Genomic DNA, 26,586 nt, shown 5'->3' with positions numbered 1-26,586 from the left:
TAGTTGTTGATTTCTGTAGTTCACTTCTTCCTTTGTTAATATTTTTTAACGTTTGCTTATTTTTTTTATTTATTTGTGCTATTAAAATGATAAAATGGTCTTTACAATTATAAACAGGGAGTGACAGTAATTTATTGAAAATAGAGGTTTAATATGATTTAAAAAGAAATGTCAGAAATGGAACTGAGGATGGATTTAGGAATTTATGTGAAGATACTGTACATGCACTTTCACTTTATTTAGGTTTTGTGTTCTATAATAGCTTGAGTTGGGAGGCCTTCTATTGCTCATTCTGTGTCATCTTTCTTTTTGTGCAGTGGCCATGGCTATTAACCATCAAGCTGGAGCCTGATCAACCAAGCTTCTCTGGTGCTACACTAAATGGACACTCAGAATATGTCAACCGAGCACGAGAAAGCCCAACGGACTGCTTAACACTTGCTGTAAGTACGGATGCGCTCTGACTCTGCAGTGATAGAAAGTTCACTTATTAGTCAGACCAAGTCAAACCCCACGAGAGATTAACTCATCCTAAGTTCTGATTTTCAAAACGAATCATTTCCAAATTATGACCTATTGTAGTGAAATATCTCTCCCGCTCTCTAAACTCATGCCTGTTTTTTTTAATAACCTACATTTTTGTGCGCTGAATTTCTGAGCTAGCTTAATGCACAGACTACCCTTGAAGCATTATTAAAGTGTATATGTGACATTTTTCCTTACTTTCCAAGAGTACTACCAGAGTTACATATGAGCACTTGAGCTAAAGAGGAGAGCTCACCCTGTCTGTGTACAGACCCTCAAAATTCAGAGAATCACAGGTAAGTTTTCAATAATGGTTCCACGTACTAACTGACACTGTTTTTGGTAGTATTTATGAATTTAAAAGCAGTCCAGTTGAGCTAAAGTTTTTTTTGTTTGTTTTTTAAGATACTAGCTCTATATTCTACCATTTATATATATATCTGTAATCTAATTAAGGTTTAAACCTGATCAGTTCACTTTTTTGGTTTTATGACATTTGACTTTACTGGTTTTGTTTAGTTTCGTGCTCTTATCAGCTTCATTTCCAGCAGCAAATGATATTTTTTTAGAAATAACTTGATAAATCACACATTAACACTGAACAGCTGACAGAAATGTTTAGCAATGGTTAATATAAAGTTCCCTCGAGAGTTTGAAAGAACACTGCTGATTTGTTCATTGTTTGCTCTGTAAACATCTGTTTACTTATAACAACATAAGGCATTACTATGTCTTTTTTGTGTTGTTCCCTTGCCTTTTCAGATAAGTGACTGTTACTTAACGCAGATTCACATGAAGAGCTTTGACACCTCTGATCGTGTTAAGACTGCTGCTTCATCGCTTCAGCCAGTTTATTTGTTTTACAGCTGCTAAACCGCAAACTTTCAGCTTTGTTGACTTCTCGCAATGCAGTTCACACCTGCTTTTCCTGTGATCAGAGGCCGTAGCTATGGCTTCATCAGTGACACTCATTTAATGCCCTGTGTTTGAAGACCTTTTATAATTGTGTAGCGTGTTTTCCCTGTCAGTCTCCCTTAATAAAATATTTGCATATGTGACTAGACAAGAACATGTTTCCGAGGCTGTGCGTCATGTTCAGAAGTTTCAAAAGCCATCAGATCAGATGTCAGTCTGCCGTGCCAGATGAGCTCTTCAGACAAAAAGGACACCATGTATAGCTATGTGCAAGTACTTGATATCAACAAGCTCACTTCTCATTCGAGGGCCGCGTGCGGACATTATCAGCAGATGTGGCATCGGCACGCACTCACACATACTCACGCCACTGTTTGATGCCGTTCCCCTAACAACACTGTCAAGAGCTCTCCCTCTACATCATAGTGATGCTGTCCAGAAACATATCTCAAATGGAGTTGCGGCTCTTTGAACTGTGATTTTGCGTTGATGTGTGCGTGCACTTGTCTGAGTGACTGCATATCTGTGTCTCTCATTTCCATGAGAGTTTGTCTCTTTGTGCAGGAGCACTTGTAGTTAAGTGTCTGTACAGTCATCCATTTCATTTTTTTGTGTGTATATTTGTTTGCAACAGACACCCAAAGGACTGTCAGGTCAGTTGAGTGTCAAGTGAGCCAAATCCTTGGCACAGATTAACAGAGAAGGGTAGTGCCAGCCTGTGAGGGCAAGAGTAGTGGGAGCAGTCATAGCAATTAGGAACCAGCAGCCAGCCCTGCACTTACCCTGCCCGGCTCAGGATAACAGAAGCGACACACTCACACAGACACATAGGCATGCATGGGGATGTGCTCACTACATGCCCACTTATAAGTTGGTAGCTAATACATATGCAACACTGCGCCAAACACCATCCATTAGGTGCAACGGGGGCTTGAGAGCGCTGCTAGAAGTGTCAAATGAGAGAGTGGAGGTCTGTGTCTCATAATCCCCGAGGCAATTAATACAATCGTTTCCAGGGCCAAGCACCTATGTGCACACATCTAACCGCTCTATGGGCTTGTTGAATTTTTTAGGTAGACTAATTTACAGATACGTTGGCCAGAGGCTAGCTTTTATTGATTGGACCCATCTGGAAGCCGACGGCAAGCCATACATTGAGAATTCTCTACAGTGATGTATGAGGCTGTGGGGACAACACATTCACACTGTAAAGCACTGCTGGAAAACTGTGTTTAAAGATAAAAAGCATCCTCTCCACATACTTATGCTGTAGCAGTGATTGAGCTGTGATGCAGTGTTTGATTTGCTAAATTGAGTTGAAGTTAAATAACAGTTTAATTGTTTAATTATGACAGGCTGTGAAATCGTTTTCCGCTGAGACTTATACCATGTAAAAATCCACACAACACAAACATGACGTTTGTAGACACAACCGTCACAGAGAATTCAATTTTTCATTTATTTTTTTGGTTTCCATCGCATTGCCGGTCCTGCAGAGCGTGGCGTCATTTTCAGTGTATTGTAAAGCATTTAATATTACCTCGCTTTTTGTTGTTGCTCCTGCAGATGTTTTAGCCCCCCAGTCAAATATTGATTGAAATGCTCGGCCAAGTACGAGGCGAGGGGAGGGCTGATATTCAGAGGCGTTCAGTTGGTGGGGAAGCATTATTGATTGCACTTAAAGTGACAAGATGGAGGAGGCCCACTTTGACACATTATCCCTATTGCTGCCAACAGACAAAGTGCGGGCCAGAGGAGCAGTGCCGATTGATTTGTGTGATCATGAATCAGTTGTCCAACCTATGCTGCTTAAAAAGAAGTCAACAATTTTTCATGACAACATTGTAACGTAAAGACTGGCACCCTATTTGATTTAAGAAGGCAAGCAAATACCGGCGTAATGGATGATCTTCATGCACATTCTGACAAGGCGAAAAGTCCTCACACCTCTGGCAATAATACCTAGTGTGTAAAGCTGGTTTGAGAAGGCAGGTATTGTGGGCAGCTGGTTCAGGCATCTATGGGATTTTGTTGTGCATAATTCACTGGTGAGGCATGAAGCTGATATAGCCTCTCCCAGTCTTATGATCATCCATCAGGTAAAATTGCTTTCTTCTAACATTAGGCTGTCAACGAGAAATAACAAATGTAGCCATGCAGAGCAACACATGATTACAGGGTAATAATGCCCCGAGGTCAGAGAAATGTGACCTCATTCAGAGTAGTTTGTTGAAGGAAGCAAGAGAAATACTAGTCAAATTAGATGAAAAGTCACCAGGGAATGGCTCATCTTGCTTTGAGGTAACTGCTGTCAGGAGGCCCACTAGCTTTTTTAAAATTACTGTAACAGCTTGTTTCATATAATTTAAAAAAAAAAAAACATCCATTTTTGACTATGTGCTTAAAGAAAGTAGTCGAGCAAATATGAGCTTTGACCACCGCTCCAAAACATCTCTTGCCAGTAGCAGAGGGCTATTTTGAGCCACATCTTTGCTCTGATTGCTATTGTGTAAATCCATCACTATAATCTTCCAGGAAATTGCACAGGCATTTCCAGAGGTCTAATCGAGATATGGGTTCGCTGTCAGATTGAGTAGGAGTAAGAATAAAGAGGAAAATTAAGGAGAGTCAAGACAGATGGAATGAAGGCGTATATATTCAAGTTGCACATTTTTAAAAGTAAAATATAAAGAGATGCTTGGGAGGGTTGTGATGGGTTTGCGGAGAAGGGGAAATTAATAGGTAAAGAAGATATAGCAATTTAAAGGAGGGAAAAAGGGGGGAAAATGTTTGACACGCTTCAGTGATCGCAGATTCTTCCATCCCAATGTGCCTCTTCCTCTGTGTCGCCTGCAGGTCTCTGGTTTCCATGTACTGCATAACCAATTACCCATGACAATAAGATAAGGATAGCCAGCTGCAAATGATTAACATGCACTAAACAAACACCTCCTGGATTTATAAGACAAAATTTGGATGCATGTAAAAAAACAAAACAAAAACATGCAAATATAAGAGCCACAATGAACTGCAGGACAAGCATAATGCACGTAATTTTTCTGTACTCACAACACAGTGTAATGACAGGAGGCTCTGCAAAAGCAAACACCATGGCTTTACATCACAGCAAGCACGGTCATGTGTGAGCTTAAACTGTGAGGTCTAAATGGTGTTCTTCTTTGCAGAGAAGAGCTTAAAGGGCATTTTAATGAACTAAGCATATTGCAGTGGCATTCGATGTCACAGCAAAGTGAAGAATATGCTGTGTTCCCTACAAAGAAATTCAATGACATGGAAGTAATGGAAGCGAATCTGTGCACTGATAATATTGTTAACTTGAAACCAAAGTGAGATTTTCCTTGCGCTGGTTTCCAATCAAGTACAACTGTGGTGCAATTCACAGACTTTGCATAAAAAAGTCCTTCACCCTGAAGAACTAGAGTTCAGTTCATGTCCTCTATTACCATAGAAAAACTGAAACAAGTGGCTGAGAGGCACGTTCCTACTTGATAAGTTAGATGTGACAGCAGGCTCTGCTCCGCCCCGGGTAGTTTAGTGTGCGCTTGTGAACAAATACCGCAATGATGTGCAAATGTATTCTTATAACAACTTTACGCTGTTTAAAATTCCACCTTTGATTCATTTTATTTGTTACCTACAGTTTTTTCTCTCATCTGCTAATCAAAACGCAGGGGGGCTTTGGGGAATTTATGTGCATATATACATCTTTAATATTACCAGTATGAATTTCTGTGACATGGTAATATATTTTAATCATCTTAGGATTTTAGTGATTCAAATGAGCAGGTTTTCCAGCTGGGTGGGATTAGCAAATGTGCAGGGTGCTTAAACTGTGTGCAGGATTGTACCATTGTCTGTGCAAGTGCTAGTATACTTTATTTTGTGTGTAAATACTTGTGTGAATAAGCATCTGACCCTGTGTGGTTCATTTCCCCTGCTGGTTTTAATTAGGTTGTAAATGTCAACATATAAACTATTCTCTTCCGCCATGTGAAGCACGTGTGCAGTGCTCGCGGTTTGCTTTGCTGGACGAAGGGCTGCTGTTCATCTTTTGTCACACGTTAACTTGAGCAATTAGAGAATGTGAATGACTCGAAGCTAAGGCCAAGAATAGCTACCTGAGGCGTCTCTCGCTTCCTGACCTCCATTCCTCTCAACGTGCATTACAACAGAAGCGGGGGATACGTGTCCTGGCAACCACCAATTATTAAAGCCACATGTCATTCACATGAGGGTTATTACTTGATCGAGTCCCTGAGAATAATGAGATACAGAAATCAGTAACTATAGCAGCAGAAAAAGAAAAATGATAAGAGTTCCAAGAATTCAGACTATTTTTAAGCAGATTTAATTGAGCTCTTGTAAATGAACCACATCTATGAATAGCTACATTATTGACAATGTGGTCTTGGCCACCTGGGAATTTGATCCCAAGCCCAGTGTGTGGCTTAATGAGCCACGGTGAAAAAAAATAGCTTCAAACGTACCTTTACACATATGAAGGAAATTACATCACAGGTAAAACGCTTGCAGTTAAAATTGTTTTTTTCAGACACTAAAAACTTTTACAATGTAATTAACTTTTAAAGTGACCTTTGGGAATTTCTTGCACAAAGTGTTATTTTTTTATTATTTTTATAACGTTTAATTTAATTTGGTAGTCACTGATTAAAGAGGAATGGCTTATTGCAGCAAAGGTTAGATATCAGCTTGCAATAGACTTATGCAGCTTACTGCAACATCTGCATGCGTGTACATTTTTACACTTTGGAGAGAAAAGGCGTGAAATGGACCGGCATGTCTACACAGTTTGCTGTGATATTGTCATGTTAAATGCTGGCAGTGGTGTCAGCCAATTGCATAGGCTGTAGAGCCTACATGGATTCAACACAGAAGTCTAAGCTAATCTTAAATTACGACACTAAATCATGGAAACAGAACTGTGTCTAATCCATGCTGCCAGTATATGGATTTTGTACGTTTGCGGGATCCCACAGTGGTGAAAGACGGTGTGCTTTATTATTTAAGCTCAGTCAACACTTCCTGAATTTCAAGCTGATATCTCACAGTTAGAGTTATTATAAATTTTTGAAAGTGACATTTTTTTAATAAAAAGGAATTGGCTCATAAAATGGGACAGACTGAAATTTCCCCATCAAGTTAAGATCAGCAAAATCCAGAAATCAAATCAAATCAAAATTTATTTATATAGCACATATTAAAAACAACAGTGTTGACCATAGTGCTTCACAGTCAATAAAAACATGAGACAGTTAAAACAAACAATAGAAGAGGACAACAAACAATAGGTAACAACGCAACAAGCTAAAACAGCCAACTAGACAGAATCAAAAGCCAAAGTAAAAAAAATAAGTTTTAAGACGTAATTTAAAAGACTGGATAGACTCGGCAGTGCGAATATGAACGGGGAGGTTATTCCAGAGTCTGGGTGCCACGGATGCAAAGGCCCGGTCGCCTCTCGACTTCATTCAAGTCCTAGGTTGTGATAGGAGCCTATGGTTGGATGATCTAAGTGCCCTGTTGGGATTGTATGAATGGAGTAAATCAGAAAGATAACTGGGCGCTAAATTATTCAAAATGTTAAAAGTGAACAAAAGAATTTTAAAATCTATACGATATTTAACAGGGAGCCAATGTAATTTGGCTAAAATTGGAGTTATGTGTTCATGAATTCTCGTACCTGTTAAAAGACGCGCAGCTGCATTTTGAATTAACTGGAGCCGGCAAAGAGAGGAGTGTTGGAGGCCCGAGTAGAGGGAGTTACAGTAGTCCAATCTGGATGTAATAAATGCGTGGATAAGCTTTTCAAGATCTTTTAAAGGAAGGAACGGCTTTGCTTTGGAAATCTGACGCAACTGGTAAAAGCTGTTTTTTACCACAGTGGACACCTGTTTCTCGAGTTTAAAAGAGCCATCCAGGAACACTCCGAGGTTTCTTACAGTGGACGAAAGATGGCTAGCGAGAGGGCCTAGGGCATCAGCTAACTGGTCTAGCGGAGTGTGACTACCAAAGACTATGATTTCGGTCTTATTCTCGTTCAATGTAAGAAAATTATGTGATAACCAAATTTTAACTTCATGCAAACAGTTGAACAGAGGTTGCAAAGAAGCAGTCACATCGGATTTCAAAGGTAAATAAATCTGGATATCATCGGCATAACAGTGAAAGGAGATGTTATGTTTTCTAAAAATTAATCCCAACGGCAACATGTACAAAGAGAAAAGAGCAGGACCGAGCACGGACCCTTGAGGCACACCACAATAAATAGGGGCAGAAGCCGAGGAGTGTTGCCCCATAGCAACAGAGAATGACCTCTCTGAGAGGTAGGATTTAAACCAAGATAAAACCGTACCTTTGAGACCAACAACATGTTCCAATCTTGATAGAAGAATGTTGTGATTAACCGTGTCAAAAGCAGCAGACAAGTCAAGTAAAACTAAGACCACAGAATATCCAGAATCTACAGTTAAAAGAAGATCATTAAAAACTCTAAGTAAGGCTGTCTCTGTGCTGTGGCGAGGTTTAAAACCAGACTGAAACTTTTCATTAATACCATTTGCATCTAAAAAGGCCTGAAGTTGTTTTAGAACTACCTTTTCCAATATTTTGGAAATAAAAGGGAGTTTAGAGATCGGCCTGTAGTTAGTGAGAGCATTAGGGTCAAGATTTTTCTTTTTCATAATAGGTTGCACAACAGCATGCTTAAAGACAGACGGTACACAACCTGATGACAATGATGCATTCAGCAGAGATAAGATACAAGGACCAATAACATGTAAAGCTTCCTTAAAGAAACGAGAAGGAAGAATATCATGCGGGGAACCAGAGATTTTGAGATGATCAATTATATCTTTTAAAGCAGAATAAGACACTGGCTCAAACTGTTGAAAGACAGTCAAGCATTCAGAAGCTGGAACTGGGTCTAAAACTGATGATGGGTGAGATGGATGAGAAACCCTTAGAGCTGAGATTTTATCAGAGAAATACTTTAAGAATTTATCACAAAGAGCAGGGGAGGCATCCCTATAAGAAATAAGCCTCAGTTTTAGGATAGCTGTTCCAGTGATTTCTGATGAGATGCTGAAATTAGATTATTAGAAATAATGACTTGACCGCCATTTTCATGTCTTGTCTTAAATATTACAGTATCATCTATGTGCTCAGTAACTAAAGTGTCGGGGGGCAAAGTCACAGAGAGGAATTTAAGGCCATGTTATAAAGTTTCAGGTTTCCAGGTGTTGCTGTTCTTGCTTCACAAATTCTTCACAGAAGAAAAAGGGGGAAAAAAAGAAATAAGATGTATGGTTGCCAAAGCTTTACTGCTTGAAATTATATATGTATTATTCATCAGTGATCATAAATCAATTCATGGGGCTTGTTTTGGGAGTATGAATAATGCATTCTATATAGATTTTGTCTTAGTATGCTGAAGATCACATCAGGAGAGATATCAGTATGGACATGAGAATGGCTGATTAGTCGAAGTTATTCCAATCTGGGACACAATCGAAATCTAGGAGCAAGAGGTTAATCGCATAGAAAAGAATTGTATTCTTTGGAATGATCACGGGTTGTATAAGGCAAGTGATGAAAACTATCTGTGCTCTATGCCCCCTGGGTTATGCAAATGGACCTCCTCTTTCAGTAGTAAATTGATGTGTAATGTTGGTCTACTGGACTCAATATGCCGAAAATACAAACTACCTGTGAGTGTATGTCTTTTTGTCACAGCTTCTTCACTGATTTAAGGCCAGTCAATTAGGCACGTAAAATAAATGTGACTATTAAACTGTTTTTTAAAACCTTGGCTTACATTTAGCAATAATTTCTACACGCTGACCATGCATTAAAATTAACATGTTTGAGTCCATCCATCGATGTCTGGGTGTCCTTGACAGGTCACCAGTCTCTCTGAAGGCCAATTATACATCCATGACCAGATATGAATCCCACTACTACAGTCCTTCCTACTTAACTGACTAAATGATGATATGAAATACCATACCATATAGAAGTACTGGAACACTAAGTGGTATTATCTCAAAACTTTGCATATCCCCCATTGACTTTGAATGTAACTGAATGCTATTTTTATTTTATTTTGTTTTCAAATGTGCTTAGCTGTACAGTACATACCTACCGGTCATTTTCATTTCTAAAATGTCCTGGTAATAACTGACACACACCTCAGAAAAAGCTGTGTGAACTTTCAAATATTCACAGAAAAGTAGTCGTGCCGTTGCCAGATAGCAGACAGGGAAAGACATTAGCATTGTGTCAGTCTATGCAGTGTTCTTCTAGTACTTTAATGACAAAAGAAATTATGTTTATACAGCATCTTTCTGCAGGGGGGTCAAGAGCTATCATAAAAGGCGGGTTATAATCTGAACATTAGCAGTGGGAACACATTAGGAGCTGCTTTCTCAGACCATTATCATCCATCATGGCCATTATTAAAACAGATGATCTCATAAAAGACAAAGATGTACCTCTCAGTGCACATATATTACACTGTATGCTGTATGTATCTTAAAGAATCATACACTATTTTATTTTAAGCCATTTCGAATATGCTCCAAATCAGTGACAGGAATGTTCTGAGGCAGCGGAATTTGCATACATGTTACAGCCACTCAGTGTGAGGGCAACATAAAAAATGCAATTTTCTGCATGAATTCTCACTCTTCAAGATGTCAGGGGTGCATAGCACCTGTAATTGCATTGCTGCTGACATTTCTCATGATTTCAACTCCCAGTGCAAAAGGTTTAAATTTGTTATTGAAAAGGGTCAAACTTCAGTTAAAGAAATACTTCACAATGAACTTTTTCAGTCATCCCTAACGGCCAATAAAACGCCCTTTCACTGTTATAAAATAGAAAAAAATTGCCTCCAAAAGAGCCTGAAAGACAGTGACATTTTATGACTGTGTTAAATGTAAACAAGGGAGGAAAAAAATTAAAAAGGCATTAGAACTGTTGCCTCACAACAACCTTCTGGTTAACTGAGGCATTAAGTATGTGTGGTATTTGTGGCTTTGTCCCACACTCAAAACAGATAACAGTTCGGTAAAGATCATCTAAAGTGACCATAGGTATGGATCGTCTATCTGACTGTGTTAGCCTTGTGATGGAGGGGTGGCTGTAGCTCAGGAGGTAGAGCAGGTCAGCTGCTGATTGGAAGGTTGGTGGTGTGATCCCTGGTTCCAGTTTGCATGCCAAATATCCTTGGGCAACCCCGACTTGCTCTCCGATGCATCCATCGGATTATGAGTGATAGTTAGAAAGCACTCACCGTATAGATAATAGTGCTTGTGTGAATGGGGTGAATGCGGCGTGTTGTATAGAGCGCTTCGAGTACTCCAGGAGAGTAGAAAAGCGCTATATAAGAACCAGTCCATTTACCATGGACTGGTCACCCATCTAGGATATCCAGATGAGATAGACTGCAGGCCCCATGACCTTACTGTTAAGAAGATGGATGGATGAACGTCAAAAAAGCCATAAAACCTTCTTTTAAACACATCTACATTCACTGTAAGACCTCTGGTACCACCAAATGGCAGTCTGTCACAGTAAAAGAGTGTAAAAATGGGAAAACAGAACTTGATAGAAGAATGTGCATACAAGAACTTTGCACAGTGTATTTCAATTATAAGCTATGATAACATGTGAATCATCCAGTGCTACCGTGGTACTACTGACAGATGAAATCCCGTGAACTCATTTCATGTAAAATAAGTTTTAAAAAAGTAAATCTCTTATGTAAAATCCATACACATCTCCTCTTTATAAAATGTTCTGCTCCAATAACAAAATAATAAAAGGGAAGAATGGAGTTCAACCAAGAGCAGCCACAAAACATCCGTTATATTTGATGGCAGAGAGAAAATGAAGGGAATTGTTCCAGGGTCACATCTGGCTCCCTTCTATTTTGTATCCAGATATTCATCCATCTGAAAAATTTAAGTCCTCTAAAGGGTTTTATGATCGACTGCAGGGGTTACTCTCCGAGGTTGAATTAAGGTCTTACATCACTGACAGATTTTTCTTAAAATCTTGCTCTACATATCAGACCTTTGGCTGTCCACGTTAGATCAATGCTTTGACATGAATATAGACTGGAGAGATTGAGCAGCCAGTGTCCAAAATGCTCAATGTATGGCAGCCTTGGCTCCTGTGATAGTTTCGATTCAGTACATCAGTAACACTCAGTAATTTCTAAAACAGAATGAATGAGTGGTCAGTAGGGAGTCTAGCAAGAGTGAAAACGAACTCAGCCACAAGAAGCTCTCTCCCCTTGATCTGCAGCATTGTCTGTGATGAGATTATTCTTGACACAGACACACAGTAAATGTAACTTTCTATCCTCCTCATCTTTGCTCTTTTCAACAGGGCGAGTTCTAAGAGCACTTCAGCGATACATTTAGCACAATAAAACTGTAATGACAATGCTGAAGTACAAGACTTTTAATGTGTTGCTTTTTTGATTTTCATTGCACGGTCGCTGCAATTTTCATATGCCCTTTTAACATGACAGGGCCCTCTAGCAGTCTGATGTTGGCACCCAGCACCGCCTGGATTTAAATCTGCAGCCAGAGAACCCAAGCAGGACAATGACCAGATTTGGGCAGGAAGAAAGGGTGCATGTCTCAGTCCTGAATGTGATGTGTCAGGATTTGATTAATGGCCAACATCATTGCACATTTCTACTCGGGCAGACTGATAAACTGAGATAAATTGCTGATGGATGGCCACCTTCCTCAAAGATAAGGCTCATTTCTTTCCCTGGGATATAGGAAATGCAGAAAGTATAGGTTCCTATTTTGACATTAAAGACCTTTTTTGTATCACACTGGTGATCTTATTACCCATTGGTCACTGCAGCAGGATGGCCTTTACTCAGTGTACACTTTCAATAAATACTTGATGGCTGGTCGGGTTGGCGTGTTGCTGTTTTGAGAAACAGAATTAGAATTTTTTGGGACATGAGCCAAATGGTGAGTTTTAAAATATTAAAGCACAATAGATAGGTCAGCTAAGTGCCAGCCTAGTTTGCATAAATGCCTCAAACGTGCCACGAGGGCACATAAATGAGTAATTAGTTTGTTTGTGTCATTTAAAACATTCATTTAACATTTAGCTGTTGGAATTCATTCTTCTTCTTTATAACATTGTCAGAGTATAGCCTCCCCTCCCACAAATTTAGCAGCGAGGCAAGGATGTGAATGTGTATCACGGCTCAGTTTGATGACCCAAGATGGAAATCTTTCTCAGGACTGAAAGCTTAGACATATGTCATCTAAATCAGGCATCAACGGCATCATACTCATAACATAATCAGTACTTTAGATGGATGATGATTAGGACAGCCCGATTATATCGACATGTGATCAGTGACATGTGCACAGGGTTCATGTAGTTGAGGGATGCAGAAACATAAATTGTTTATGGTGACACAGTAATTTCTAGACTTTCCAATCACATGGCCCCTGGGAAAAATATGTCGCAATAGAAGAATTATCAACTTCTGCTATTAAGCAACAGAAACAACAATAATACCATATTATAGGTGTCACTCTCATGTGCCCAGTCTCAAATCATAGTCACTGCAAATTTCTCTCAACATAATGTCGTTTTCATTAACTTTAAAGGCATGCCCCTTAAGAAGATTTAGCATGTTTTCCAGGTGTCTGGGGTGAAACTGAAAATGAAATTTTAACAGGCTGGATGTTTGGGGTGAAGGGAGAAAGATAGGACAAAAGATTTAAATTTATTTAATGGTTCTCAGACAAATTGTAGAATTAAAAAAATGATAAAGAGACACCATCTTTAGTATTAAGAGCTTTAAAAATATTATACATTTCTTAAGTGGACACAACTAATTGTAAATGAAAGTATAAGATAGGATAGAGCATCTGTTTAGTCTGTCTAAAGAACAGTCTTCATTAGGAAGATTTGCTATCAAATTAAGTAACACTCCTGTTGTAAAGCCCAGTATGTATATTTTTACCTGGGTGGGAGGGTATGGCTCACTGGAGTTCACCTTCCTCGGCTCTTCACTGTAAATTATGAGCTACATTCACCACGGTTGATTTGGCGACTCTGCTAATCGCATTAGGTAATCCCACTACTGCGTGGCAGCAACAGGACATTGTTCAAAAACTTTTTCTAAGATGCTTAGGCTGGCAGTGAGCCAGATATTATCCAACCATTCTAGTATGCAGCTTTTCTGCTACTAAATGTCAGTTCACCTTGATCTGGTATGAGGGCGTTGTCAGCAAGATTCACAACGTGAAGCCATTTTCTGACAATTTTTCAAAAATATTTTTTCCTTTATTTATTATTAGTAATATATATTATTAATAAGATTCTAAATGGTATAAAAACAAGTGATGGGGACTAATTATGAAGGGAATAACTCGAGAACAACTACTTATGCACAATGGCAAATCTGGTGTCATGACTTCTATAAACACTCTTGCTGACAGGCCAAGAGTTCAGCATATTTTTATCCTCCTTTTCTAGCAGTGGTTTCGACACTGTATGTTTGTCTGTATCAACTGCATTTCCTCAGTTTTAGTGTTTTCTTTTTTCTCCCTTCAGGACAAATTTGTAGTATCAGAACTCAGAAACTAGTACTGTGTTCTTCCATTTTATTTTTACCAACTAGGTTTCAGGCTTCAAGTATAACATGATATAACGTAATTTATAAATCTTCTAAATAAACCCCAAGGTGTTGTCAAACCACCTGAGACACCGGGTGTGCCACGGTGCCTCCTATCAGTTAGAAATAACAGAAAAACCTTAACTGACTCCTTTCGATGTAGAGGTGTAGCAGCTCTGTTCTGAGCTTCCCCCAAATGACTGAGGACTTGTATCCACAATCTCTTTCTTTCTGTCATGAAGTTTGAGAATATAGGGGAGTGTGGGAAATGGACAACTTTTCTTTTGCATTTAATGGTCTCTTTGCCACAACAGACCAGTTCAGCGTTTTTAGTACTGCAGAAGCTCTGCCAATACCCTGGGATATTTCTAGGGCCCAGGAGCAGACACTTCACCCGTTTCAACCTGCGGTGGAGGTCTTTGCTCGATGAAAATAACAGGACTACATCATATGCAAAAGGAAGAGTGTTGTTATCCGGAGAAAATTGAACCCAGAAGACTTGGCCACTTTTTTTCTGCCATTTTCCATCCATAAAATTTCTGAACAGAGTCAGTGACAAAGGGAAGCTCTGTCCAACACTTATGAGTCTAAGCTGTTGTTGGCTGTGCTCTCACTATGGTTGTACAGTGACTGAGAGACTCAGTTAACTGTTTCAAAAGGTCAGCATAGTTGCTGCGGAGCTGTACAGTGAATGCAGGCTTTTCATCACGTATACCTCGGACTCCTTAAACAGTCTTCTGATAAGCCAGAGGAGCATACAGGGAGTGCAGAATTATTGGGAAAGTTGTATTTTTGAGGAATAATTTTATTATTGAACAACAACCATGTTCTCAATGAACCCAGAAAACTCATTAATATCAAAGCTGAATGTTTTTGGAAGTAGTTTGTAGTTTGTTTTTCGTTTGAGCTATTTTAGGGGGATATCTGTGTGTGCAGGTGACTATTACTGTGCATAATTATTAGGCAACTTAACAAAAAACAAATATATACCCATTTCAATTATTTATTTTTACCAGCGAAACCAATATAACATCTCCACATTCACAAATATACATTTCTGACATTCAAAAACAAAACAAAAACAAATCAGCGACCAATATAGCCACCTTTCTTTGCAAGGACACTCAAAAGCCTGCCATCCATGGATTCTGTCAGTGTTTTGATCTGTTCACCATCAACATTGCGTGCAGCAGCAACCACAGCCTCCCAGACACTGTTCAGAGAGGTGTACTGTTTTCCCTCCTTGTAAATCTCACATTTGATGATGGACCACAGGTTCTCAATGGGGTTCAGATCAGGTGAACAAGGTGGCCATGTCATTAGTTTTTCTTCTTTTATACCCTTTCTTGCCAGCCACGCTGTGGAGTACTTGGACGCGTGTGATGGAGCATTGTCCTGCATGAAAATCATGTTTTTCTTGAAGGATGCAGACTTCTTCCTGTACCACTGCTTGAAGAAGGTGTCTTCCAGAAACTGGCAGTAGGACTGGGAGTTGAGCTTGACTCCATCCTCAACCCGAAAAGGCCCCACAAGCTCATCTTTGATGATACCAGCCCAAACCAGTACTCCACCTCCACCTTGCTGGAGTCTGAGTCGGACTGGAGCTCTCTGCCCTTTACCAATCCAGCCACGGGCCCATCCATCTGGCCCATCAAGACTCACTCTCATTTCATCAGTCCATAAAACCTTAGAAAAACCAGTCTTGAGATATTTCTTGGCCCAGTCTTGACGTTTCAGCTTGTGTGTCTTGTTCAGTGGTGGTCGTCTTTCAGCCTTTCTTACCTTGGCCATGTCTCTGAGTATTGCACACCTTGTGCTTTTGGGCACTCCAGTGATGTTGCAGCTCTGAAATATGGCCAAACTGGTGGCAAGTGGCATCTTGGCAGCTGCACGCTTGACTTTTCTCAGTTCATGGGCAGTTATTTTGCGCCTTGGTTTTTCCACATGCTTCTTGCGACCCTGTTGACTATTTTGAATGAAACGCTTGATTGTTCGATGATCACGCTTCAGAAGCTTTGCAATTTTGAGACTGCTGCATCCCTCTGCAAGATATCTCACTATTTTTGACTTTTCTGAGCCTGTCAAGTCCTTCTTTTGACCCATTTTGCCAAAGGAAAGGACGTTGCCTAATAATTATGCACACCTGATATAGGGTGTTGATGTCATTAGACCACACCCCTTCTCATTACAGAGATGCACATCACCTAATATGCTTAATTGGTAGTAGGCTTTCGAGCCTATACAGCTTGGAGTAAGACAACATGCATGAAGAGGATGATGTGGACAAAATACTCATTTGCCTAATAATTCTGCACTCCCTGTATTGAGCCAGAAAATAGGAATAAATGACTGCTGCACCAAATGTCACTGGACGTCCTTCCTTTCTGTGGTCATTATATAATTCCTCGTCTTTCTGCAGAAGTTGTATAATTTTATAGTTTACACAGTCTTGGGCAACTATTAAAAAGCAATTTCCCTGAAGGATTAATATGCTTGTTCTGATTCTGATTTTGATACTATAGCTGTCTATGTGGTGAATAATTCAAATGACAGACTGATGGGTGACTTTAATCATTCTTTGGCTGTCAAATGAGTATCAGAGGCCACAGACAGAATCATAACACCATAACCACCACATAATTACAAATTATAGTCCTGAATGGAACTGTAAAATTGCCTTCTGTCTGTGACAAAATGGTGCCAAAGGGAGTGAAATGTTATTAGAAGTAATATATCATTTTACATGTTTTTTTCCTTCTTTTTTTTTTGACCTAGCAGTTGAGATGGAACATTCAGTAAAGGACTTAACACTTTTTTTTATATATATATATATATATATATATATATATATATATATATATATATATATATATATATATATATATATATATATATATATATATTAGGGGTGCAACGAGACACAAAATTCATGGTTCGGTTCGATACTTTGGTGTCACGGTTCGATATTTTTTCGATACAAAAAAAAATGTTCATGCCTTTTTAATTTGTCATTTATTAAAATTATAAATATATATTTTAACACAAAAGTACAGTTTTTAAATTTAACCCTAACCCTTGTGCGTGTTGTTTTTTAGCTCGTCATATTGCAGCCACAGAAATTCTTTTGTCCATGAAACCATAAAGCTGCACTTTCTTTTTGCCTTATAGTCTGATTTGTCATAACTTCTCCGTTTTGTGGTAAGCTTTTCTTTGGCTGTCACTTCTTCACCCTGACCTGTCTTATTTGGCTCAGCAGAACTAAAATATATATCTGTCTGTGAAGGTTCTCAGTCATCCAGGTCATCGTAGTGAAATATATATCCTGCCGCACTCACATAAGCTCAGCGATTCTCTGCGCGATCAACCTCTCACATGTTTAAGCTGCGGGAGATTTCACTTGTCATGTTTCCATAGTAAACTAACAATTAATAAGACGATGTCAGAGGAATTGGTGCACAAATTATCATCACTCACAGATCAGTGCTGTCGCTCTCTATACACAGTTCGCGCGATTGCAAAGTGAAAGCAAAAAAACAAGTGCAAATTCAAACACGATTTCAATATGTCACATATTGACAGTGGCTCACCCAATGACATAATTACCCAGCTACATTTCTGAAAGAATGCAAAAGCATTGACATATATTTTTCCTTCCTACAATAGCCCGACAGGCAGGGCAGAGATAGCCCCGGGACGTCGGGCTAGCGATATTGCGAGCCCTGTATCTGATTGAGGAATCACTCATCTTTGGAAAAGAGAGTTTATTACAGAGAAATGGCTCTTTCCAAAATAAAAGCTATACTATCCGCTTCTTCTGGGCTATATTCTCAGCAGCATATTAAACATATCAGGTCTCCATAAGGAGAATCCTGTGCTAACAGCTGTCTAAATGACTCGGCTAAAGTTTGTAGCATGCATGCTTGTTGTTTTTGTCTTTGCACTAGGATGATGTCGGTGTAAATGTGCAGTCATATTCGTTGTGTTCCCACTAGTGCTTTCAGGTTAATCTCGTTGAAATAACCTTAACGCCACAACACGGCAAATCTCCGTTAACGAGCTACCCTATACAGAGGGGCTAGACGGCCAACACGTTAACGAGCTAACTGCGCTAACACACTAGCTCCCACCCATGTAATTGAGCATTGCATGGCACATCCAACATACTGTTTTACTTTAGTCCATGACTCGCTTACCTTCAGGGTCATACGTCACATGAAAACCAAAATAATTCCAAACGCCAGATCTGAATGAGGGTGGGGGAGGTCCACTTCTGTCTCGCTAGCTTGCCCTGCGCTCTTCCTTCTGACCATGCTGTCTGTGTTGAGTGCTCAGTGAATCTGCGTTTGACTACTCCGCCTAGGCTGCACTCTTGAGCCTAGGCGGAGTAGTCAAATGCAGATTCACTGAGCGCTCAACACAGACAGCATCGTCAGAAGGAAAGTTGATAAAATAAATTACAAATTTTGTATCTGCCCCATTGTTTTTCACTTTTCATTTGACCCCCAGCTATCTGCTGTACCTTTTTGTGGTTATGGTTCTATAAGTTCAACTAAAGAAGGACAGGTTTTACCTCACCTCCAAAATCTGAATCCTAATCTGAAAAAAAAAAAGAAAAAAAAAAAAAAAAAAAAAAAAAAAAAATCTACCCCTCGTGTATTTATATTTTGCTTCCAAAGAGTCAGACTTTCTTTTACTTTTTACTAGTCCTGACTTTTTGATGATCTTTGGACATTGGCTGCTTTTTCACTGATTTTCAGAAGATGTATTATTTTTTTAATTAAGCCACTTTACTCTGTGTTTACTATGATTCAAACACAAATAAGACACTAAATTCAAGATATGGACCAGTTTGACAGGAATAGTTTAAACAAACCTCATTTGAGCAGTTTGGACATATCAGTGAAGAACCTAGGGTAATCGGGGATTTCAGCTTTTTGATCTTCAGCCACCCTGACCTGGGTGACCCACATAGGTTTGATCAGGCCCTGACTTCTGTCTAAGCCTCAGCTGTTTCCTCCAGGTCCACCTGTAGTTGCCAATCGTGAGCTGGAGTTAGTGAGTCTATAGAGTTCTTCAGCTAGTTTGGAGGCTTTGAACCTGTCTGGATGATGACGTGAGCTATTGAATGCGCAACAGTGTATTCCCCCTCTACCGGGGCTTTGGGGTAGCAGCTCAAAATATGTTCCAAAGACCTGGTAGCCTGAAACAGATATGAAAGTTGAAAGAGCTTGGGAGAAGATTTGTATATGGACTGGATCAAAAATTAGACTGTTGCCTTTTCCCAATTCCACATCATTGTCTAGGTAATCTTCCAATGTCCCTTACATTCTCCTTTAGAAGCCAAGCAACTGTTTGGGAAATAAAATCCAGCAAAGACCTAACACAGGACCTAAGAGATGTATCTAGTCCTTCAGTTGATCTGTCTACTGTTCACTGAAGGCTCATCAGAAATGGTCCCAAAGGAAGGATGGCAGTCGAGCCAGAAAAATCAATGGCAACAGTTCACGAGGGATACAATTTTGTGTTCAAATCCTTGTCAATATGTGCTGAAGAGATCAGGAGTGTCTACAACATCTGTAAAATTCAGTTTTGTCTTTTAAGTGTATTTCCTTTTGTTTTTGCACAATTCAGTATATTGCTGCCACTATTTTCCATTTTCCTAGCAAAATGTAAAGAAACAAGTGGCGGTTTGAGAGTTGCACAGTGTTGTACAAAAGTGATTATCTAGTTAATATCCATTCAAGTCTATTGGAAAGAAATCCCACATGGCTCAAAATATTAACTGTCTCAACAATTTAACTTTCCTAAAACTTTATTTCAGACAGTCAGCAGATATTGTTAATACCATACTGGCAAACCAATTAGTTTCAATGCTTAGCAGTTAAATATGCACTTCTGAACTGTTGGCAGTTACATCACTGAAATCTGTAGTAAGGAAAACTGCTTTGAGGAGCGCTCTGCTTAGAGTGTGCAGTGACCCATTACTGAAGTCTGGCCTCTCTGCCTGCTCAATACAGCCTCCCAGTCTTTCATGCACAATGCTTTTGCTTATATTACTGAAGGGGTCATTGATAATGTTCTTGACCGTTTCTGCGAGCTGCCTAGCGCCCACAGACCATGTGGTTGTTCATTTCAATACTCATACTAACACACAGAAGAGGGATTTGATGTGCATAATGGACCATCTACACATACTCTGGCTCATATCAAGATGGTTCTTGTTCTCTAAGAACATCTCTCCATATACACAAGAGGATGACAACCTCCAGCCTTCGATGCAGCTGCTAATCTCAGACCATAAATCAAAATTGGCAAAGCCACTCCTTCGCAGCCTCTGCTCCATAAAGGCAGCATAGCCGAGTGTAGCATATTGATGCCAGCCCCTGGAGTCTAGCTGCAGTGATCCAGCTGGACTGATGCCTGGCAGTGCCTCTGCTTGCTTCCTGCCATAGCAGCCACACAGTGCTTTGCAGTGGTTTATCAAACCCAGTGTGTCATGAAAGCATGACAGCGTGAGGCCTGAAGATTAAAACCACTCAGCGCTTCGACATTTTAAAAAGGAAACACACAACACCCTATAAAAATAGATTTGACAAAAGTCACAAGTCTGGGTCACAGCCAGATGGAATTATCATTTCCCTTCCATTTGTATTTGTAGGGGAAAAAACTGGACCCTAATCCAAATTTTTTGAGTTTGGCCCCATTTGTGAACTTCCTATTTCAACAATGATACTCGAATCCTGAATGTAGTACATTCAGACAGTTATCCCCATGCACTTAAGTGAACCGTTTCAACAGAACATTACTTTTCTAAACCAGAAAGAAGCAGCAGAAGTGAAGTTATTATGCAACTAACCCGCAATTTGTTCAGCGAACACTACCCTTTTAGCTTCTGTGTGGTGGCAAACTCCTACAAGTCCTGCTAGCTCATATGGGAGTAAACAGATCAATATGTTCACCTGAGAGATGGATGCTCACCTCCTCTAAGCAGAGGTTATCAGGCAAATTCTACAAATCCCTTCTTTCAGCAGCAGCCTAATGACACTAATGGGCGGCAATGCTCTCAGAGACCCTTTATTACACTGGTTAAGCCAACAACCTCAAATATAATGTCCTAATCTGATTAGGAGATGGACACAGCTGAGCAGAAGAGAGACAGACTAGACAGCAAGAGGGAGCAGACTAATCGAGATGGGTTTTTATTGTTCATGAATATAAAAAGGCGAAATTACACAGAACTGGATGTCTGCTAATTTTTATATATGTGCTAAAATATAATCTGTATAGTCATGCAAAGTGTTCCTGAAAAGTCTGCCCTTTTGAAGTGCTATGTTGACACTAACTAACCAAATGCCCAGATGCTTGGACATCTTATAGAGCTTAATTGAGCATGCAGAACTACTAAAGCGGCTGAAACCTCGCTTTAGCTTGAAATTTGAAAGCAAGCAACAACATAGAATCTCATCTTTGTGTTTTAAATTATATGCTAACCTCCTAGGACCTGGCGTCCCCATACGTGGACATCACATTTTGGGCTATTTAGACCAAAATACTTAATTTTGCTCCACAAGGGCCTGATATCCACTTATGAGGACATTATACTGCTACTGTTCTATCGCAATTTTAAACAAATATCCTCATATGTGGCTCTAACTTTTCTTAGAAACAAAAAAAATCAGTTTAAAAAAAAAAAAAATCTGGTAATTCTTTGTTTTTACATTCATCGGGTCCCAATCAGCCCAAATATCAAAGAGAAATTAAAAATGCATGCCACGGAAGAGTTCGGGTCTTAAGTTATTCCCATCCATTATCCATTTGGCCACAAAAAAGTATTATTTTATGTGAAAATCTGTTCCCAGGCTGGATGTTTTGCTCTGACTTGCTAGTTAGGTTTGAAATAAAATGTTTCAGAAAAAGATTCAGCTTTGGGTAATATATGCCCCTTTACAACATCATCCCTGTGCGCTGAAAAAAAAAAAAAAACTGATGCATCTTCACGCTTAACAAAAATAGACATTATGTCTTCAGAGTCTTTCAAATGAGAAAATAATGCACCTTAAGCTGAATTGATCATGTGATCCAGGCCAACCAAAATCAATCACTTCCTTCGAGATGGAACCTGCAGTGATGGATACCACCCCACGGCTCGTTGCAAGACAAGAGTGCCACTTTGGGAGAGCATGTGTGTATGTGTAGACCTCACTTCATTTAGCACCGCACCACAGGGGAGCCAGGGGAAATCACACAGAGACACGAGAGAGAATAAACAAACAAATCAAAAGCATTAAACCAAGCAAACACAACAGGCTTTTTTAAGGACTGTTAAACCGCCATTATCCAAATCAAAATTCAATGACTTCTTTGATACTCCTATCACCATAGGGAGGTATGCAAAGCACAGGTTTCAGACCAGAGTAACCGTACCTAAAAATACCAGCCCTAATCTTCATTCTTTTCTCCTTCAACCTCTGAACATATTTATAGTGAAAGAAGAAAATGTGTTGCTGTCTTTTGTTACCCAAAATAGAATTCGATTTATTCTCCAGGTGCTGTTGACATTTTTACTATCAAATGGGAATTAAAGGAGCACAAATGTTTACACTTGAAGCTTTCTTCGGTGTGCAAATACATGCCTCATTCCCTGCAAATGTTACACACCCACCATCGTACATCTGCAGGCATTCTGTCGTTAGGTACAGGCTACCTACAGAGCTTGGAGGAGGTTCAAATCCATAAGTTCAGATCTATAATAGTGACTCGCTTAATTACAGATTTGCAAAGAGAGATCACGTTGCCAAGCCTACATGTATGCCAATATAAAAATATACAGGGATATATATATTGCTGTTTACTTTAGTGTTAGGCTGTCTGAATGTCAAGAACTTGGGTTATGGAAAGCCAGTAGTTAAATCCAAAAATACTGCCTTTTAAATAAGGTCGATACTGACTTTATTTCTGTATATAATAATTGGAGCTCTCTATCTACAGTTTAACTTTGGTTTGTTTCTCTAACACGTTCATAGCCAATGTGGATGCTGTTTAAGGCTTCAAACGACCGAAGTTAGCTCTTAAACGTTTCAGTGCGTCTGCCATTCCTTCAACATTAACATTATTTCATGGCAATCTAAGGACATGGCTTGGAAAAAAAGCCGACTGGACTTACCTGGATGACCGAGAACCTACACAGAAATTATGTAGAAGTCGTTAGTGTTCAATCCAGTTTGCAAATATTTTTGCACTTTTGCCATATATTGGTCTGTTAAGATACACCATTTTTCAAGCCCGACACAGGCTCTAAAAAACCATTTAGGGCTTCGCTGCATCAGTCATGACCAATTTTTAAATCTGATGCTCACAAGTCCCATAACTTTGTGGAGGTGGAATACCATATTGCTTAAGTACTCCTTTGAAGTTTAATTTTAGGCTGCATGAGCGGAATAGCCAATTGAGTTAATTAACAGACAGCATGAATATAAAATGACTGGCTACTACAGAGGGTATCTGTCATGTTTTTGGCCTACATTGTCTCTTATAAAAAGCAAACCAAACGCTGACCAAACAGATACTATTTTTATCTAAACATATTCTGTCTAATAATATACAAACAGAATATCAAGAAATTGAGTTTAGAGTTTGATCTGATAATGGGCTATGCCAATACTTCAAGTAATGGACTGTAAAGTTTTGTGACTCATCAAAAGGTCAGAGAGTTTGTAGATTGCTTCCATATATAGTGGTTCATAGCTAAAAATTGCTTCTGCCACTAAAAATGACCTTTTTAGGTTTATAAATGCACAATTTAGCAAGCTGTCCCTCTAAATTTTTGCAAATGTCTTCAGCTTTTAGCTGTGTTTAAGTGACTGGTAAATATTTTATTAAGTGTGCTGGATTCCAAACTGCAGACAGAACAGTATTAGTCCAATAAGTGTATACGTATTTTGTTTCAATATTGTGAATGCAGTGTTGCATTACTCACAATCTGTATGTTCATTAAAAATAAAAATAAAAAATCATCACCAAACCTTACCTAATGTACTTTAACATGCCTAAAAACATAATGTATGTTTGTGGATTTATACTGGGCATCTTTTTTAAAAATAAGCTCATGATTGATCAGGTGCGTTTCTGATGTCTGGAGCTTTTTATCTTTAAATTGGATCACCTCATGACTGAGTGCTTGCAGCTGTGAAGTGGTGGGTGGGGGTCAGAGTTGGTATGTTTTGCACACTGAAGAAGCCTCAAGGCTTAGCTGAGTAACATGTGGAACACTTTTTGGGAGAGCAGTTTTTGTAGCCTCTCTTTTGGTTAGTGGGCTATGATGTAAAAATAGATTTGTTTTGTTTTAAGAGTCAAGTAGTAAATCTCCATAGGAACCCACAGTGTTTTTACCTTTTCTTATGTGTCTTCCAATCTTCTCTTTTTTCCCCTTTTGCTAATAGGGTTGATAGAAGCCCAGACATTTGATATTAGTATTTGACCTGTTAACTACCATTAGTGTCTTGGTTAAAAAGATGACATCAAGAATAACAGATGCAGATTTTTCGTCCTGCGTCAGATTGGCTACCTGTCAGAGGCGTACCCTGCCTCTCGCTCTGTGGTAGCTGGGAAAGGCTCTAGCCACACAACCACACAACCCTAATAAGGATAAGACGAACAGGATGGATGGATGGATGGATGGATGGATGGATGGATGGACGGACATGCAGATTTTTCAGTATTCAGCCCATCACCATCAATGCATCCTTAATTTATGTTTTAATTCATTTTCAGTGCCCTCCAGCAAATTCACTTTGAAAATTACTTTTTCACCTGTAACAGTAAAGAAAATGTGCTTGAATGCTCAATGAACCATCTACTTAAAATGTTTAGAATTTTAGATTTGCATTAATTCAGGTCAGCAGTAGGTCTCTTTCATGCCTTTGTAACTGTAAAAACTGCTGTTTTCTGAGAACGTGTACATATGTATATATACAAAGGATGACCTTTTCTGCTTGCTGACTGCAATGGTGCCATGCAGTGAACATAGTTATAGTTGACTGAAGAAACTCATCACCTGGAACTAAAAACTGAGTTCAACCTGTTTTCTGGAATAGACCTCAGGGCTTGTGCATTGTGAGCTTCAACTGAAAATATGAGTGCAGAGGAGATACAATATTTTTGGCTGACATTTCAATTGAATAGATGGAAAATAGCTATAGAAATACTGAAGGTTAGTCTAAAAATACGCCAGAAAGGAACCCAAAGCTTTTTAGATGGTGTACAGGAAAGATGTTATAAAAAGCAAGGTCATGCCTAAAGCTAGTCAGTCTTCATGAAAACCTGTGTGTGAGAAATTTCCAGTTTATCCAAAGGGTTTCAAAGAAAGCGAGGAATTACTAAAATCATCAAAATCCTTTGATGAGATAGCTAATAGGGTAAGATATAGACCAAACTAAATGCCATGCATCCATAGTGCATGCACTATGTGGACCACAATCCTTGCCACTGAGCAAAGTGACATCAGAGTGAAGTCTTTCATATGTCATTTTTGCATGTCAAATTATGGTCCATTGAAGGGGTTGTTTTGTAGAGCAAACTAAACCTAAACTGGGGACACTATGATTAAACTGTGATTACTATTAAAACAGATATGAGCATGATTCAGACCAGGAACGTGCAAATGGCTATGAAAATCAAAAACATGAACACGACCTGGGCAGAATCATACGTGGAACTTGACGAGACAAGAAGGAAAGAACACAGATGATCTGACAAAGTCTGAATGAAACACACAGAGTAAATACACACAGGAGGTGATCAGTGGAAGTGGAAACACATGAGGAAACAGCTGACAAAAAAGAACATAACGACGTCACAGGAGAAGAGAAACTAAACACAATAAAGAAAGAAACACAAGACTTTCAAAATAAAACAGGAAACATGGAGAGACGTAGACATGACAACACAGGCTTGACAACATACATAACAACTAGCACAGAAGGCCTGGGTGAAACAGACTAAACTTAAATTCATGGCCAATTAATAATAATCCAAAACTCCACATTATCTTCAAAATATAACAAAAGAGATCAAAATCAATTGAAAGCGCTGGGTCACAGACCCAGCCCCTGACACATTCATTAATCATGGGAATTGCCTGCACCTGTTATGGACGACCACGTGACGTCCATCAAAATTACCCATTCCAAAGTTCAACTGTTGAACTTCATATCTATGTCCAGGTTGGATCATCCAGTTGGACATACAAATTGTGGACCTAGATTTGTCCCAGTCCAGCCCCGGACACGACACGCAGTGAATTAATCTGAGAGGGTGCACATCCCAAATTAGCTTGCATAGACACATTAGTTGTACCGCTTCTTAATGATGGTATCTTAGCTAACAACCCCAACTACCAGATACAACTTGTAATTGGCTAAAAATCACTACTGGTGAGAGGG

At 39.3% G+C, this 26,586-nt stretch overlaps 1 protein-coding gene across 1 annotated transcript in view; it reads left to right on the top strand.

Moving 5' to 3' along the window:
* chrm2a (cholinergic receptor, muscarinic 2a) overlaps nt 1-26,586 on the top strand; it is a 92,617-nt gene that overhangs the window by 30,831 nt on the left and 35,200 nt on the right. The window contains exon 2 of the mRNA XM_085436274.1: nt 318-443. The gene's annotated coding sequence lies outside the window, so the exon portion shown is untranslated. The remainder of the gene's footprint in view (nt 1-317; nt 444-26,586) is intronic.

The sequence above is a fragment of the Copadichromis virginalis genome, linkage group LG17 (assembly GCF_057382275.1).
Source record: "Copadichromis virginalis isolate Kocher_CV1m ecotype Utaka linkage group LG17, C_Virginalis_male_GT1.1, whole genome shotgun sequence".
NCBI classification, from domain to species: Eukaryota; Metazoa; Chordata; class Actinopteri; order Cichliformes; family Cichlidae; genus Copadichromis; species Copadichromis virginalis.
Note: the sequence above shows the minus strand (reverse complement) of the source record. Positions and strands in the feature narration are given on the sequence as shown.